The sequence below is a fragment of the Cynocephalus volans genome, chromosome 8 (assembly GCF_027409185.1).
Source record: "Cynocephalus volans isolate mCynVol1 chromosome 8, mCynVol1.pri, whole genome shotgun sequence".
In the NCBI taxonomy this organism is placed as follows: Eukaryota; Metazoa; Chordata; class Mammalia; order Dermoptera; family Cynocephalidae; genus Cynocephalus; species Cynocephalus volans.
Window position 1 is genome coordinate 152,888,198 of NC_084467.1, and position 15,962 is coordinate 152,904,159.

A 15,962-nucleotide genomic window follows, 5' to 3' on the forward strand; every position below is an offset into this window, starting at 1 on the left:
CATCAAAATTCCAAAGACATTTTTCTCAGAAATGGAAAAAACTATCCAGACATTTATATGGAACAATAAAAGACCACACGTAGCCAAAGCAATGCTGAGTAAAAAAAATAAAGCTGGAGGCATAACACTACCTGACTTTAAGCTATACTACAAAGCTATAATAACCAAAACAGTATGGTACTGGCATAAAAACAGACACACTGACCAATGGAATAGAATAGAGAATCCAGAAATCAACCCACACACTTACTTCCATCTGATCTTTGACAAAGGCACCAAGCCTATTCACTGGGGAAGGGACTGCCTCTTCAGCAAATGGTGCTGGGATAACTGGATATCCATATGCAGGAGAATGAAACTAGATCCATACCTCTCACCGTATACTAAAATCAACTCAAAATGGATTAAGGATTTAAATATACACCCTGAAACAATAAAACTTCTTAAAGAAACCATAGGAGAAACACTTCAGGAAATAGGACTGGGCACAGACTTCATGAATACGACCCCAAAAGCACGGGCAACCAAAGGAAAAATAAACAAATGGGATTATATCAAACTAAAAAGCTTCTGCACAGCAAAAGAAACAATTAAAAGAGTTAAAAGACAACCAACAGAGTGGGAGAAAATATTTGCAAAATATACATCTGACAAAGGATTAATATCCAGAATATATAAGGAACTCAAACAACTTTACAAGAAGAAAACAATCAACCCAATTAAAAAATGGGCAAGAGAGCTAAGTAGGCCTTTCTCTAAGGAAGATATACAAATGGCCAACAGACATATGAAAAAATGCTCAACATTACTCAGCATCCGGGAAATGCAAATCAAAACCACACTGAGATACCATCTAACCCCATTTAGGATGGCTAAAATCCAAAGGACCCTGAATGATAAATGCTGGCAAGGTTGCGGAGAAAAAGGAACTCTCATACATTGTTGGTGGGACTGCAAAATGGTGCAGCCTCTATGGAAAATGGTATGGAGTTTCCTCAAACAATTGCAGCTAGATCTACCATACGACCCAGCTATCCCACTGCTGGGAATATACCCAGAGGAATGGAAATCATCAAGTCGAAGGTATACCTGTTCCCCAGTGTTCATCGCAGCACTCTTTACCATAGCCAAAAGTTGGAACCAGCCCAAATGTCCATCATCGGATGGTTGGATACGGAAAATTGGTACATCTACACAATGGAATTCTACTCATCTATAAAAACGAATGAAATACTGCCATTTGCAACAACATGGATGAACCTTGAGAGAATTATATTAAGTGAAACGAGTCAGGCACAGAAAGAGAAATATCACATGTTCTCACTTATAGGAGGGAGCTAAAAATTAATATATAAATTCACACACACATGCACACACACACACACACACACACACACACACACAAATCGTTGGGGGGGAGAAAATATAACAACCACAATTTCTTGAAGTTGATACGACAAGGAAACAGAAAGGACATTGTTGGGGGGGAGGAAGGAGAGGGAGGAGGGAGGGAGGTTTTAGTAAGGGGCAACAATAATCAGCCACAATGTATATCGACAAAATAAAATTAAAAAAAAATTAAAAATAACTTTACTGAGGTGTAATTGACGTAGAATAAACTGCACAAATGTGAAGCGTACAATTTAAAAAGTTTTGAAATAGGTGCATCTATAAACCCATCACCATAATCAGGAAAGTGAGAGTATTAATCACCCTTCAACCCTCCTGGTGCTCTCTAGTTCCTCCCACCACCCGTCCCTGTCCCCATTCCTGGGCAGCCATCGATCTGCTTTCTGTCGTTATAGATTAATTTGTCCATTTCCTGGTTTTCTCTTCTCATCCTCATGAAGTGAAACAATAGCTGTTTATAAAATAGGAATAATTTTAAAAAAATCACTTGTCATTCAGCATAATTCTAAAAATTAAAGGAAAATTTTCTACTTTGTCGTATGCAGAAAACAGATTGAACTTTTTGTTAACTGTGTCATGTGTGGTTGATACAGCAGACTGTAGAGGAATTAAATGGTTCTAGAGCTTCCCGACATTTCTTGAGCAATAGTCTTTCCTCATAAAAATTATTTGACATTCTTCTTCCCCCATATAACTTTTACCGATGGACCTGAAAGATAATAGGATAGGGATTTATTCATTTCCCTTCATTGCGTTAACTACACAAGCTTAGCTGCTTGCAATCCAATAAAATATACAGGATAATTGCTGGCATCTACACAGAGCACAGAGCACTTTTCTTCTTTATTCAAAGTGTAGGCAGAGTAAATTATACTCCCCTTCCGTTTCTCAGATTTCAGTTCATCTTTAGCTAATTACTTTATGTAGAACAGAGTACAATGTGTCGTCTTTCTTCATTCGACAGGCATGTGAGCTGCAAAAACACCTGATTCAATAGGATCAATGATTTTCAGGCAATCCGATCAATTCTTAGCACAAGAAATACTTTCTAATGAAAGATATAGCTCATGTAGATTGGTGTGCTGCCCTGCAGCTGTCTTAACCTAGACAGACAGAAACCTGGTAAGGGGCAAATGAAATGCTGCAACTGTTGGAAAAGATGACCCGATGGTGAGTAGGAAACAATTTCAAAACGAGTGCAACTTGAACATGATGGCAACTTAATTTACAACATCTCTCCAAACTCCTCTTGTAAACCAAACAGACTAAAAAGGATAACAAATAAAAGTATCCATGTATATATCAACAAGTTGATAGAGAATTCTTTCCAAACCCTAGAATATGTGGTTAAACTACTAACAGTACTGGGACCTGTATGAGATGAATACCTTGTTGCAGTGAAGAAGAGTATTACTCCTGGACCTTTTCTGATTACATAGTGACTCTCTAGCTCTGGTAATGCATTTTTTGTTTGTTTGTTTTGGTATTAAAATCTATTTTATCTGATATTAATATCATTTACCAATTCTTTTTTTAACCAATTCTTTTCCCCTCCCCCCTCCCTGGCTTGGGGGCCCAGGGGGCTTCAGGTCCTTCTAGGTTTTACAGGTGTTCTTTGGTGATGTGCCTGTTTTACTAGTTAATGTCAGACTTTGGTCTGTGAGTATTTTGTGTTTTCTTTCAGTTCTGTTTTGGGTTATTTGCTGTTCCCAGCACTTAAACTCTGCACTGGAGCTAATTTGCTGTCCTTTGCTTACTTCTAAAGTGGGGGAATTCACAGCACTTGAGCCCTGTGGTGGAGCTAAATTGCTGCTTTGCTGCTGATTCCCTAGGGAAGGCTTTTTGTGCAGCTCAGGTTTTAATGGGTGACTTTGGATGTACTTCCAGGTCTTGTGGGGTCTGGTGCACCTGGGTTGTATAGAAACTCTGGTCTGGGCCTGAGTCTTTTTAGCCAACTGCACCCCCTGCAGTTCAATATTCCTGACCAGTCTACACTGAGTGGTCCTACACTGATTGGAGGGCAGATTGGCTGTCCTCACTGTGCCCCAGTGTTCCCCTGGTGGCCCATCTCCCCCACCACCCATGCTTCAAACACTTCCCATGGGGCAGGCTGTGTGCTAGTCCCTTGTGATGACTCACTGGCCTCTGCGTGGCTCCTTTTTTCTGTTGCTGCGGGTCCTTGCTCCTGTGTGGGTCCATGGGAACCCTGTTAATGTTCTAGCTGGCCTAGGAGCCACCAAAGCCATCTTCTCCCCTGCCGCCTCCAAGCAACTTCATGCAAAGGGCACAGCTGCGGCTTTTGCCAGCTCTTGCTCCATGTGCTCACCAGGGCTATCCTGCTATCCTTGAAGCGGCTATGGCTTGAAATGGTAGGAACGGTCTTTTCCTTCTCTCATCGTAGTTTCTCCTGCCTTTGTGCACTCTGTAGGTCTCTCCGCCTCTTCCCCTGAGCTCCAGCAGCCCCAGCTTGGCCGTTGTTGCTTTTTAATAGTTGTAAATTGGTTGATTTGTGGGAGAGAGTGATGCTGGGGATGGTCTATTCTGCCATCTTGGCCAGAAACTCTCTGCTCTTATTAATTTAATTACCATTTAATTTCATTGGCTGTAGAATTCTAGGTTGGCATCTATCCCTGTTAGCACAGTAAGATATAACTCTACTACTCTTGGCCTTTTGGATTATTCCAGAGAAGTCAGCCATCAGTCCAATCGCCATTATTTTGAAGGTGATCTTTTTTTCTGACTGCTTTTAACAACTTTTTCTGTGGTGCTTTTCAGTTTTACTATTGTGTATTTAGTTACAAATTTATTTTTAAATTCTTTTGGCATTCTTTATGTGAGAATTTGTGTTATTCAAGCCTCCTAGAAAATTCTCAACCAACATCTTATATATTGATTCTTTTCCATTCTATTTACTCTGAAACTCCAGTGAAATAAATTTTAGAATTTAGTAGATTATTCTTCCTTTTTCTTTTCTTTCTTTTTTTTTTTTTTCTTTTTTAGGAGGCTGATTGGTACAGGGATCAAACCCTGGACCGTGGAGTTATCTAGCATCCCACTCTAACCAACTGAATAACCTGCCAGCCCTAGCTTTTCTATTTTCTGTATCTTGTCTGTGTAATATCTTCAGATTTCTTTTCTAGCTTATTAATTTTTTTTCCAGTTGCACATAATCCATTTATTCTATCCACTGAGTTTTAAATTTTAACTACTTATCTCTACAAGTTCTATTTTAGTTCTTTAAAAAAGCATATAAAAATTCTCTTAAATCTTGTTTGGTTCTTTTAAATATTCTTATTCCTTTCTCACATATATGATTCTCTCTTTTAACACATTAAATATGGTTTTGTATTCTGAGGCCTTTTGTCTGATTTTGCTAAATGTTTTTCCTGCAGACTTTCATTTCCGGTGCTTCATTTTCTTATTTAGTTTGTGATTTTTGTCTGTGAGCTGCTTATTTTTCTTAGATGTTTTTTTGGAAGAATTCTTTGAGGCATAGGGTGAGGTTCAGTGCTCCGAAGAGGATGTGCATTTGCTACTGTCAGTCAATTGTAGCTACTATTCACTTGTGACCACTTTAGTTTCAGCTAAACTCTCTGTTTGAAATATTTTGGACTACACAAATAGAGCGCATTTAAGCTGCAGACCATTATGAAGACAAGTAATCTCAAAGATTTATTTTCCCTTTACTGAGTGAAGCAGCCAATTTCCTTTTTGATACCTTGTAATAGGCTAGATAATGCCCACCCTCCTTCTGCCCTTCAAAATGTCCATGTCCTAATCCCTGGAACCTGTTAATATTACTTTATATGGCAAATGCGTGTCTGCAGATGTGATCACGTTTTGGATCTTGAGATGGAGAGATTATCCTAGATAAGCTGGGTGGGCTCAATATAATCACAAGGGTCCTTAGAAGAGGGACATAGGAGGTTAGAGTGATGTGAGGAGGGGGCCAGGACCCAAGAAATACGGTAGGTCTCTAGAAGTTGGGAAAAGCAGTGTCTTAGACTGCTTGGGCTGCCATAAAAAAATAATCACAGGCTTAGTGGCTTAAAGAACGAAATTTATTTTCTCAGTTCTGAAGGCTAGGAATCCAAGATCAAGGTTCCAGCATGGTCAATTTCAGGTGAGGCCCCTTTTCCTGGCTTGCAAATGAACACCCTCTTGCTAAGTCTACACATGGGATTTCCTTGGTGAATAGTCTTTCCCCGCACCCCACATTCTTATAAGGCCACAAATCCTGTTAGATAAGGGCCCCACTCTTATGACCTCACTTAACCTTAATTATCTCAAAGATTTTGGAGGGGGGGATCCCAATTCAGCACATAGCAAGTAAGGAAACAAATTTTCCTCTGAAGCCTCCAGAAGGGAATACAGCCCTTCCAACACTTTGATTTTATTTCTGACCTCCAGACCTGTGAGAGAATACATTTGTGCTGTAAGCAACTAAGTTTGTGGTAATTTGTTACACCAGCAATGGAAAATTAATGTAACCCTTCTCATATTTTTTTGGTGACCTTTCAGTAAAGGATGAGCGACCTCTGGAATTCCAGCTTTTCCAGGGTAACTTTATGGTCTTCTATGAAACTACCCCCCTTAAGTGAGCCCCAGGCTTGAGTCTCCCCCTGGTGCTCCATCCACCTGTCAGTGGGAGTTCAAGGGCCCAGAGCTTGGCAGAAGGGTTTCTGGTGGAAAGTTGCTCTGGCACTCTCTCACCTCCCAGTTACACTTTACTGTTGGCACCTGCAGATTTCCTCTTTCTGCCAGCTCAGCAATGTTTCTTACAAAGCGTGTTTTAACTATTTGAACTAGAATTTTAGTCGTTTCCATCAGGCAAGGGTTTCAGGGTGTGGAGTCTGTCACAGTGCTGGAAAGGGAAGTCTAGGGAGCCTTTCGCCACTATTTTTCAGAAGTTTTCCTTCCTCTTTAGGCAGGATACACAGGTCTCATCACTTCAGACCTTCCTCACTGGCCCTCTGGAGCCTGGAGGTTCTAAAGCCAGAATTTCCCAGTCAGCCTCTTATCTAGGAAGAGAGAGAATTTAAACACTAACGACTTATATTACGGGCTCATTAGAGACTGCTTTTCTAAACAATTCATTATCTGCTATTCATAAAGTATCTCCTGGGAGAGAAGAATTTGGCAGCCAAGTTGCACTTGAAACTGGCCCTATTTCTACGCTGTGTCGTAATTACCTGGCGAACAGTCCTGAGAGCCTTTAGCAGTTTTCTTCTTTTTAATCTTCTAAACGCAAAGAGGTCTGGAGTAGGGACGCGAGCTTACCTGCGGTCGCTGCGCCTCTCCCAGAGGCCTTTTCTTTTCTTTTTTGGGGGAATAGGTTCTTAGTTAATTTACTCGGGCTCCTTTGTGTCTAAATCTGTCAGTAAAAATAACACTGGAAATCATAGGAGGAAACGATGGGGCAGAGGCGGCGGAGGAGGGGCAGCAAGTCGATCAGCTGGGAAGGTTTTTCTCAGTCCACCTTGAACCATCTCCATTAACCAGGAGAACTTGTTTTTTTTTTCTTTTCCTCTTCATATTCAGTGTACCTTAAAGCACTGCTAAGAACTGCATTTTAAACACTTCTTTCTTTCCACCCATAAGAATATTTGTTTGGTAACGACTTTAATAAAGAAGTCATTGTGGATGAGTCATAGATACTGCATTTCTTTTTTCTTTTTTTTTTTTTTTTTTGGTAAAAGTGCATTTTCTACCAGGATGTCAAGACAAGCCACTATAAAGTGCTTGAGAAATAGAGGATAAAACCTGTTACTAGTTTGGAGTCAGAATGTTCCTATTTTAAATGAAAGTGGCAAAAGCCAAATAAATATATTTGGTGTTATTAGATTGCAGAAAGAGTTTAGGAACATAAGCTAGAAACAGACAATGGAAATGAATATACTTACATATTTTTTGGTGAACTTTCAGAATTTTCTCTGGGGAGTCAGGTAATTAAAAGAAATGCTGCAGTTAAAACATGTACATGTCAATGAAATTTGGGGGGAACCCCAAATTTGTAGTTAATTTGTTTTCCTATGGTAATCAGACAAGTGGCTACATTCTTAACTTATTACATATTGATGAAGCATTTTGAAAAAGAATTATTGCTGTAGCAGCTATCTCTGTAGTTCTTTAAAAGCACTACATGGTATAATTATTGGTTTCTAATCTTGTTCGCAGTGAACGTAAAAGATCACATAAAAATTCTGATTTTCAAAGGCATTATTTGCAATTTAAGTCCACTGAGAGAACCCTTTTTATTAACTAGAAAAATTAGTTTCCTGCATTTTTTTCTTACACATTATTTTCTGTGAATCTACCTTACCTTTTAGATGGCTTTTTATTTCTCTGCTAAGTAGCTCTGTTATTTCTAGTATTCTGTAAACTGAACACTACAATACTCAAATTGATACTACTGCCCGTTTGAGAGAATGTTTTATTTGCTATGTATGTCCTTAATGATTTGGGGTAATCAAAACTGAAGGCAATAGTCAGAAAAAGACTTTAGATAATGTCAGTATGATGTTTTCACTACTTTTTATATTATGTCCTCAGTGCAGCTTAAATTTTATTTATCCTTGAACTGCTTTTGCCTGGAGCTGGTGTGGCTCCTTCAGAACCACAAGTTGAATTATAGTAAAATTGTTCCTTCCAATGTGTGTTATTATGTACTTCTATTTGGTGAATTTCAGATAATAATGTGAACTTTGTGAAGATGTTGCTGATACCCGTTCTCATCATCTCAATGATGAATAATCACGGTACGATGGGAACACCTTAACCAGATTCTGCTACCGCAGCCTCCTGGCTTCTGAAGTCTCTGTCCTTCAGTAAGGCACTGTCTGGCGTGCACACAGGCTGACCCCTTGTAGCTAGTGCATTGCACACCAGTGTGTCCACTTCTTCTTTCACCACCTCTTTCATACCTACCAGAGTCAGTTTGCTATTCTAGATATAATTCCTGATTCCACAGCTAAAGAATACAGTCTTGATAGAGAAAAACATGTTATAGTTGAGCCTTGAACAATGCATGGGTTAGCAGTGCCAACTCCTGCACAGTTGAACATCCACATGTAACTTTTGTCTCCCTCAAACTTTATTAAAGTTCATTGTGAGCTTTCCCTCCCAGGTTGCTGCCATTCTGTACTGCCAGTCCCAGCCTTGCAGGGGGCTCACCATGATGTTACTCAAGTAGTAGTAGTAGACTGCTAATAGCCTACTATTAGGTAGGCTACTTAACTGTTTGGTTAGGTATGTCATGCATTTATGCATGACAAAAATTTTCCAATATATTTATTGAACCCCAAATTTTCAAATATATTTATTAAAAAAATCTGCATATAAGTGGACTCATGCAGTTCAAATGTGTGTTGTTCAATGGTCAAGTGTACTTGTAAAGGAAATAAAATTATCCTAGCATTGGGCTTTGATTTCTCATCTACAATATGGAAAGTTAGAAGGCAGTGAAGAAACATCTAAAGGCTATAGAAAGGAGAGGTCCACAATACAAGAATTTTATATAAGCTAAGCTATCATTCATCAATGTGGGTAAATAACATTTTTGAACATGTAAGGATTTAGCATGTATCATTAATCCTATCTAAAGAAAAACACTTAAGGATGTCATTTAATCAGATGACAATTAATTCAGAACAGATTTCAAGGTAGTGGAAGTAAGGAAGAGAGGAAAGTATTGTAAGCAATGACTCTTCCTAAATATATGTGGTTAAATCTAAAATGGGCACTTGAAATAGATATTATGTAAGAATTTTTGACACATCTGAGATTAAGCTGTAAAGAAAAATGTACTAAGTTTCTTTACTTATTTCAGTAAGATCTAGGTTTTTAGGGCCAAGAAGTGGGAAACATGAGGGAAATAAACTCATTCCTCTTTTCAGTAAATATTTTACAGCACACGCTATATACTTTGTTTTAGACACTGAGACAGACAAGTTCACTATTTTATGATATATACATTCTAGTAGGAAACAGGTAATAGACAAGTTCACAATTAATGAGATAATTTAAAAGAGTATTAAGTACTTTGAAGGATCTAAAATAGGGTAATTGGGTAGCCATTTGAAAAATCTGGGTGGTGCCTTTGAGTGAATGATTAGGGAGTGTCTCTGTAAAGGCAGTGACTTTTGATCTGAGACTGAGTGACGAGGAGCAAAGTTGAAGACATGGAATGGGGTGACACTCCCTGGTTTCAGGTCCTCTTCTCTTGCAGTGACAAGCTTTGTATCTCTTCTGAGCCTAGTGGCTGCTGGCACCTGTGGGCAGCTGGGTTGAGGCGAGAGCTTGGACTTCCAGAGAGTACGTGTGCAGAGTTTTCTTTCTGGTGGATTAGTCATACACCTGAAGTTGTAAAGCCACTGAATGTGGAGAACTGTGGAATCCCCCAGTTTCTTTGAGGCTGAAGAGGTCAAGGAGGATTGTGGATGAGCCGAGTCTTTCCTGCTCTACAAACTTGAGTGTGTCAGGAGACCAGAGAGCCTGAAGGATTCTTTCAGATTCTTCATCAGAGGATTGATGTCTTTCTTGCTTCTATACCACAGGCCCAAGGGTGGTATAAGTGACTCTTTCACTTTCTTCTGCTTGCAGGTTTCTTGCTTTTTAGGATACTTCAAAACCAAATATGAGTTTTCAGTGAACCACCGAAGAAACATAATAATGCACCTAAGGGAGGCTCAGAAGCCAGATAAATAGAACAGTCAGAATGCACGTGTGTATGCGTGTGCGTTTACACAAAAATGAACGGAGGAAATATCTGAATGCTAAGTAATACTACTGAAATTATAGAGGTGCTATAAGGAAATTTTAGAGAGTATAAACTACCTCTGCAAAACTGAGTGTGGAAGATAAGGCAGGAAATAAAAGAATTTCAAAGTACTTAGGGGAAGGGAAGGATGAGGGAGAGAATTATCTTTAAAGTGGTGGTAGGAAGGAGAGGAAAAATAGAGCTTGCAGGACACAGTGTGGGATACATTGTATCATGGTGGGGTAAAGAAATGCATCTTGTATCAAATGGTTGTAGAGTTATGTGTATTTGATTATAAGTGCAGGCGGTCAATAATTAGTAAAGTAAAGCTTCTCAGAATTTCTAGAGAAAAAGGAAAAAATAGAATGAGCAGCAATTTGATCAAACCAGAAAATCAGAATGGAAAAAGAGGATGCTATGATAGTAATAAATATAAAAATAGGCCCAAAATCAAATATTTCACATGCAACAATACACGTGAATGGATCAGATTTTTCCATGTGAAATTTTTAATTTTAGTTAAGATATACCTCAAATTAATGCTGTTTATAAAAAGCAGATAAATAAAATGTTGAAAGTTTAATAGAGGAATCGTTGAAGCATTGCCAGGCTAATGCAAACCAAAAGAAATAAGGTTTAGTAATGTCAATAGCAGTAAAAGTGAAATTTATGGTTAAAAGAATTAAAGAATGGCATTATAGAATAATAAAGGACAAAATATACAAAAAAGATGAATATGTATATATCTGTACTCACACATACACACACATACCCCACTGGAAGAAAAGTAAGGAAAATTATTGAGGGCCAGGAGTTGTGAGAAAGCTGGAAACCAGAGTGGGGAGGAAAGGGTATCCCTGATTCTTGGTGGCTTAGAAATTACAATTGAATGTGCCATATGTAGGGAGCAGGAGGCAAATTTGGGGTTATACAAGGTAGATGTTGTAAGATAAAGCTGGAATCCACAAAAGGGTGACATTCTTAGCTAACTAGGAATAAAAAACTTGACCCACAGAGGGATACAGTAAAGGAATTTTTTTTCTCCAGTTTTGAGTAGAAAAAAAAATTCTGCAGATTCTGAACACAAAGCTGGCTTTTATAAGAGTACAGAGTCAAAGTTCACCCTGTCTGTTGCTCAAAAAACCCGAACCTGGAAATTTAGCTTAAAGTGGTCCTGGGTTGTATAAGGTCTGAAATTGTGAAGGGTCTAAGATCTTACACTACTTGCAAACTAATAAATTAGCCTGTCACAGCTTTTTGTACATAGATCTGACAGGAAATATAAGGACTCTAGATCAGAGAACAGGTCATATATTACTCACACAGCATTTAGTACTGGTTCCCCCAGCCACAATCCCCATAGGATGATGCAGTGGTAAGCTGATATTCCTCTGAAGCATGCGTAAGTGTGGTTGTGAGAATAGGAGCTTATATGTGGAGGCTGCACACTGGCCCATCCTTCCCTGGGAGGAGGGAGATACGGGGAGATCTTCACTCTGAACTGTAAGCAAATGACTCTAGGGGCAAGAAATCTCTAAATCTCTCTGAAGCAATGCACTACCTGTAGCTCCCAAGGCATGTTTGCTATTCTGTTATACTTTAATCAAGTTTTTATCTCAGAAAGCCTAGACTGTGCAGATATATGATTCATGGAGAAATGTCTCCCACAGGCTGGTTATGCTCCCAAATGCCCAACTAAAGCTACAACAAAACATTTTTCTAGAAGTAAACTTCAAACCTAGGCCTTATAAATATCCGATGATAATTTTCCAAATAAAGTGAACTTGCAATCAATTACAAAATGAAGCCCAATTACAAAAACAAATCAATTATAAAACAAAGGAAGCAATCATGAATTAGTTCAAACAGCAAACTGAATAGAATCACAAAGTCTGCAGATATTAAAATTTGTATACACACTATATAAATTGAATATTGTGTTCAATGAAACAGAAGGTATATCTTAATTGTGATCAAATAAGGAACTATTAAAAATGACTAATTATGTGATATAATAGCTGTATAGAATTTAGAGATAAAAATAATAATCATTGAGGCAACAAACCAACAGAGGAGCAGTTAATCTATTGGCTGGAGAGAACAAACCTATGGTTATTAGACTGGGAGGGGGAAGAAAGGGAGGGGAAGTGGGAGGGGCAGATTGATAAGGGGCTTAAAGAATAAATATGATTTGTAACAATGAATGTGCTAATAAAAATTTAAAAAATAGAAAATTTTATGGATTAGTTTAAATAGATGTTTAAACAGAGCCGAAGAGAAAAATCAACCCAAAATAGATTTAATAATAGACAAAGTGATACATTTTATTTGCAATTGAAGTTCTGGAAGGAGGGAATGAAAGTAGGGGACAGAAAATATTGGAAGAACTAATGGCTGAGAATTTTCTAAAATTGCTGAAATATTACATTTATCAGATTCAGAAAATCCTACACACCTAAAGAAGGACACATAAGTAGACATATGAAACTAGTTGTTACGTAGTAAAACTACAGAGCAGGCAAAGGAAGAACCAGGGTTGATAGACTGGGTGCAGACTACTTAACAGCAATCCAAATCAAAACACAGTGCAAAAGTATCCTCAGAGGCCTGAGAGAGAGAAAAAAATTATATGCCGAGTAAGTAAAAATACTTTTCAAGAACAAGGACAAAATAAGGATATTTTTCAGACAAAAGTTTATACCAATTTTTAGTACATATAAAACGTGTACTCCAGAAGCAAGCAATAGAAATGCAAAACAAACAAAAAACAAACAAAAAAACAAACTAGGCAAAAAATCTGTAAACAAATGCTAAGTGTAAATAAACAATATATAAAATGAATATGTCTAACTTGTGAGTTTTAAAAATAAGAACTAAAATGGTGAAAGTAGCATATTGAAAAATGTAAATTAGAGTTAAAGCATTTAAAGGTTGTCGTAAGTGAAGGGGTAAAAATATTGATTCCTAAGTTTTAAAATTTATGTGAGTGTTGAATTATTTTCAGACATCTCTGAAAGTGTAGAAATAGGATAACTAATAGAAAAAGGAAATGAAGGGCAGAACTGAAACCCAAAGATGACAAAAAATGCAAAAACAATGCAGCATAGAAGCAAACAGCACAATATAAGATGTCAGATATAAATCTATATATTAGTAATAATCATAGATATGTAGTAACTCCCCATTTAAGTGAACTTTGTCTTTTAATTAGCAGACTAGATTAAAAACAAAAATATAGCTCTTTTGTTTATAAAAGGCACAATTGAAACATTAGGATACAGAAATGTTTGAATTAAAGGGATGGAAAAAAGATATATTAATGAGAAGAAAGCTGGTGTAGCTATTCAAATACACAAAATGCAGTATCTCTCTCTTTTTTAAAATAACAGAAAACCCAAGAAGAAATTTATTGCCTATAAATCTACAGAGAGAACAATTAATGTTCTTATGTATCTGCATCCAACCTCTCATTTATAATATGTACACACACAAACACATTAAGAAAATTGGCACTGTGCTATACATATTTTTGCCGGCTGTTTTCTCCTTTATATATACAACACATTTCTTCTACACTGCTAACTACCTGTCTAAAATGTGATCATTAACGTCTGCAATAAATTCCTTTGTTTCAAAATTTATGTAACCTGTCTCTTCATTAGTTAGTTATATAGGTTGCTTCTAAATTAGCAGTAAAATGGTGCTGAACATCCTTGTTTGAAAATTTTTACACAAATCTGATTCTCAAAAAATAAATTTGAATAGGTTGAATGTTAATAGTTTTTTAAATGTATTTTGACAACTTGCTTTCCATAAAGTTTGTGCCAATTTACTCCCCCCAGCATTATATTAGATATCCCACTGCTCCAAATGGGTTCAGACACTATTAACATTTTTAAAACTTTGCAAATTTGATAAGCAGACATGGTATTTTATTGTTGCTCTAATTGTCTTTTGATTACCATCAAGTTTTAACATTGTCACACATTTATACGTCATTCGTAATTTCCACAATTGTTTGTTAAATAACTCTAAGTAATTCTTTCCCAGCCTCGGCTTATGTCCCTCCACATCCTTTCACACAGGGGGCAAAGGTCTTCCTGGGTACATGAACATTTCTCACTAGTACCACTCACACCTGTTTGTTTCGCTCTCCTACCATTTAACGTTTTAAATTTCTGTCTTTTTTAAAAAAATTGAGATATAGTTGATTGTACATATCTGTGGGGTACAGCATTAAATATCAATACCAGTGCGCTATATGTGATGTTCAAATCAGGATTATTGGTATATTCATCATTATCCAGTGTAATTGATTTTTCATGGCCCTTTACCAATTCCTCCCTTTCCCCCTTTACTCTTCCTCTTTCCCACCCCTGGCAACCTCAGTTCTTTTCTCTTCTCTTAAAAAGTTCAATATAGTGTTGTGATTGTTGTGTCTTTTTTTCTTTATTATTATTTTTTTTCTTTTTATCTCCCACACATAAGTGAAGACGTGCAGAATTTCTTTTTCTGTGCCTGGCTTATTACACTTAACATAATTTTCTAAAATGCAGTCTTTAAAACAAAAATATTGTTGGATATAGAGGATCACACTCCATGTTGATGAAGTATTCAAATCCCTGGGAAGATATAACAACTCTAAACTTATATACACCCAAGAATAGCCTCAAAATATGGAAAGCAAAAGCTGACAGCAGCACAAAGAAAATAATGACTTCAATCATCATAATGGGAGACTCTAATTAATACAAATTGTCTCTTTAATTGTTGAATCAAGCAGACAATATATCAGGATATAACAGATTTGAACAACACAATTAGTGATATTGATCTAGCAGGCATGTATAGAACACTGCACAGAACATTTGAAGAATACATCTACTTCTCAAGCACACAGGAAACATTTATATAAATTGACTGTTTAGGAGGCCATTTGCCATCAATATATTTCAAGCAATTGGGATTGTACATACCACACGCTCTTACCACAATATAATTAAGTTGAAATGGTCAATATAACTAAAAATTCCCATGGCAGAAAATTATAACTATCCTCTGGTATCCATTCCCCCTTCTTTCTTTTCGGACTAGAGCTTGCTAACATTTGGCTAGAATCATGGTGCTTCTTCCTGCCTTGCAGCTATGCTGGAGATTAACTTTTGGAGTAGACATGCTTGGTGCTACTTCCTAGTGATATGTGTTAAAAAGGAAATGGCTCTTCATTATTTTTTCTCTCTGGCCCTGCTCACAGTGTAGGATGCAGAGAATGAGTGAGTCAGCTTTTCCTTGCAAAACAGGGGCAAAATCTTAGGGGTCGGGAGTAGAAAAATAGACAAGCTCATGGGGCAGAGCAGTTACCCCAATCTGGCCTGCCCACCTACCTCTGAGGGAGAAATAAACTTTATCCTTTTTTTTCCTGAGCCACTTTATTTATGGTGGTTATGTTGTAGCAGCTTAACTTATGACATAACCAATTAATGCTCCCACATATATGGAAACTAAAAAAAGACACTTGTAAATAATTTAGAAGTCAAAGAAGAAATCATAATGGAAACTAGACTATACATAGAACTAAAGAGTAATGTAGACTATGTATTTTTACTCCTTATATATGTGTAGATGTGTGTACATATCTTGCGGGATGCCACTAAAGCAGTACTTGGATGGAAATTTATAGTCTTAAGTGCTTGTATAATAGAAAAGAAAGGCGGAAATGTAATAAGCTAAGCATCTAGTTTAGAAAGCTAGAAAAAACAACAGAATAAGCTCAAGGAAAGTAGAAGTCAGGATA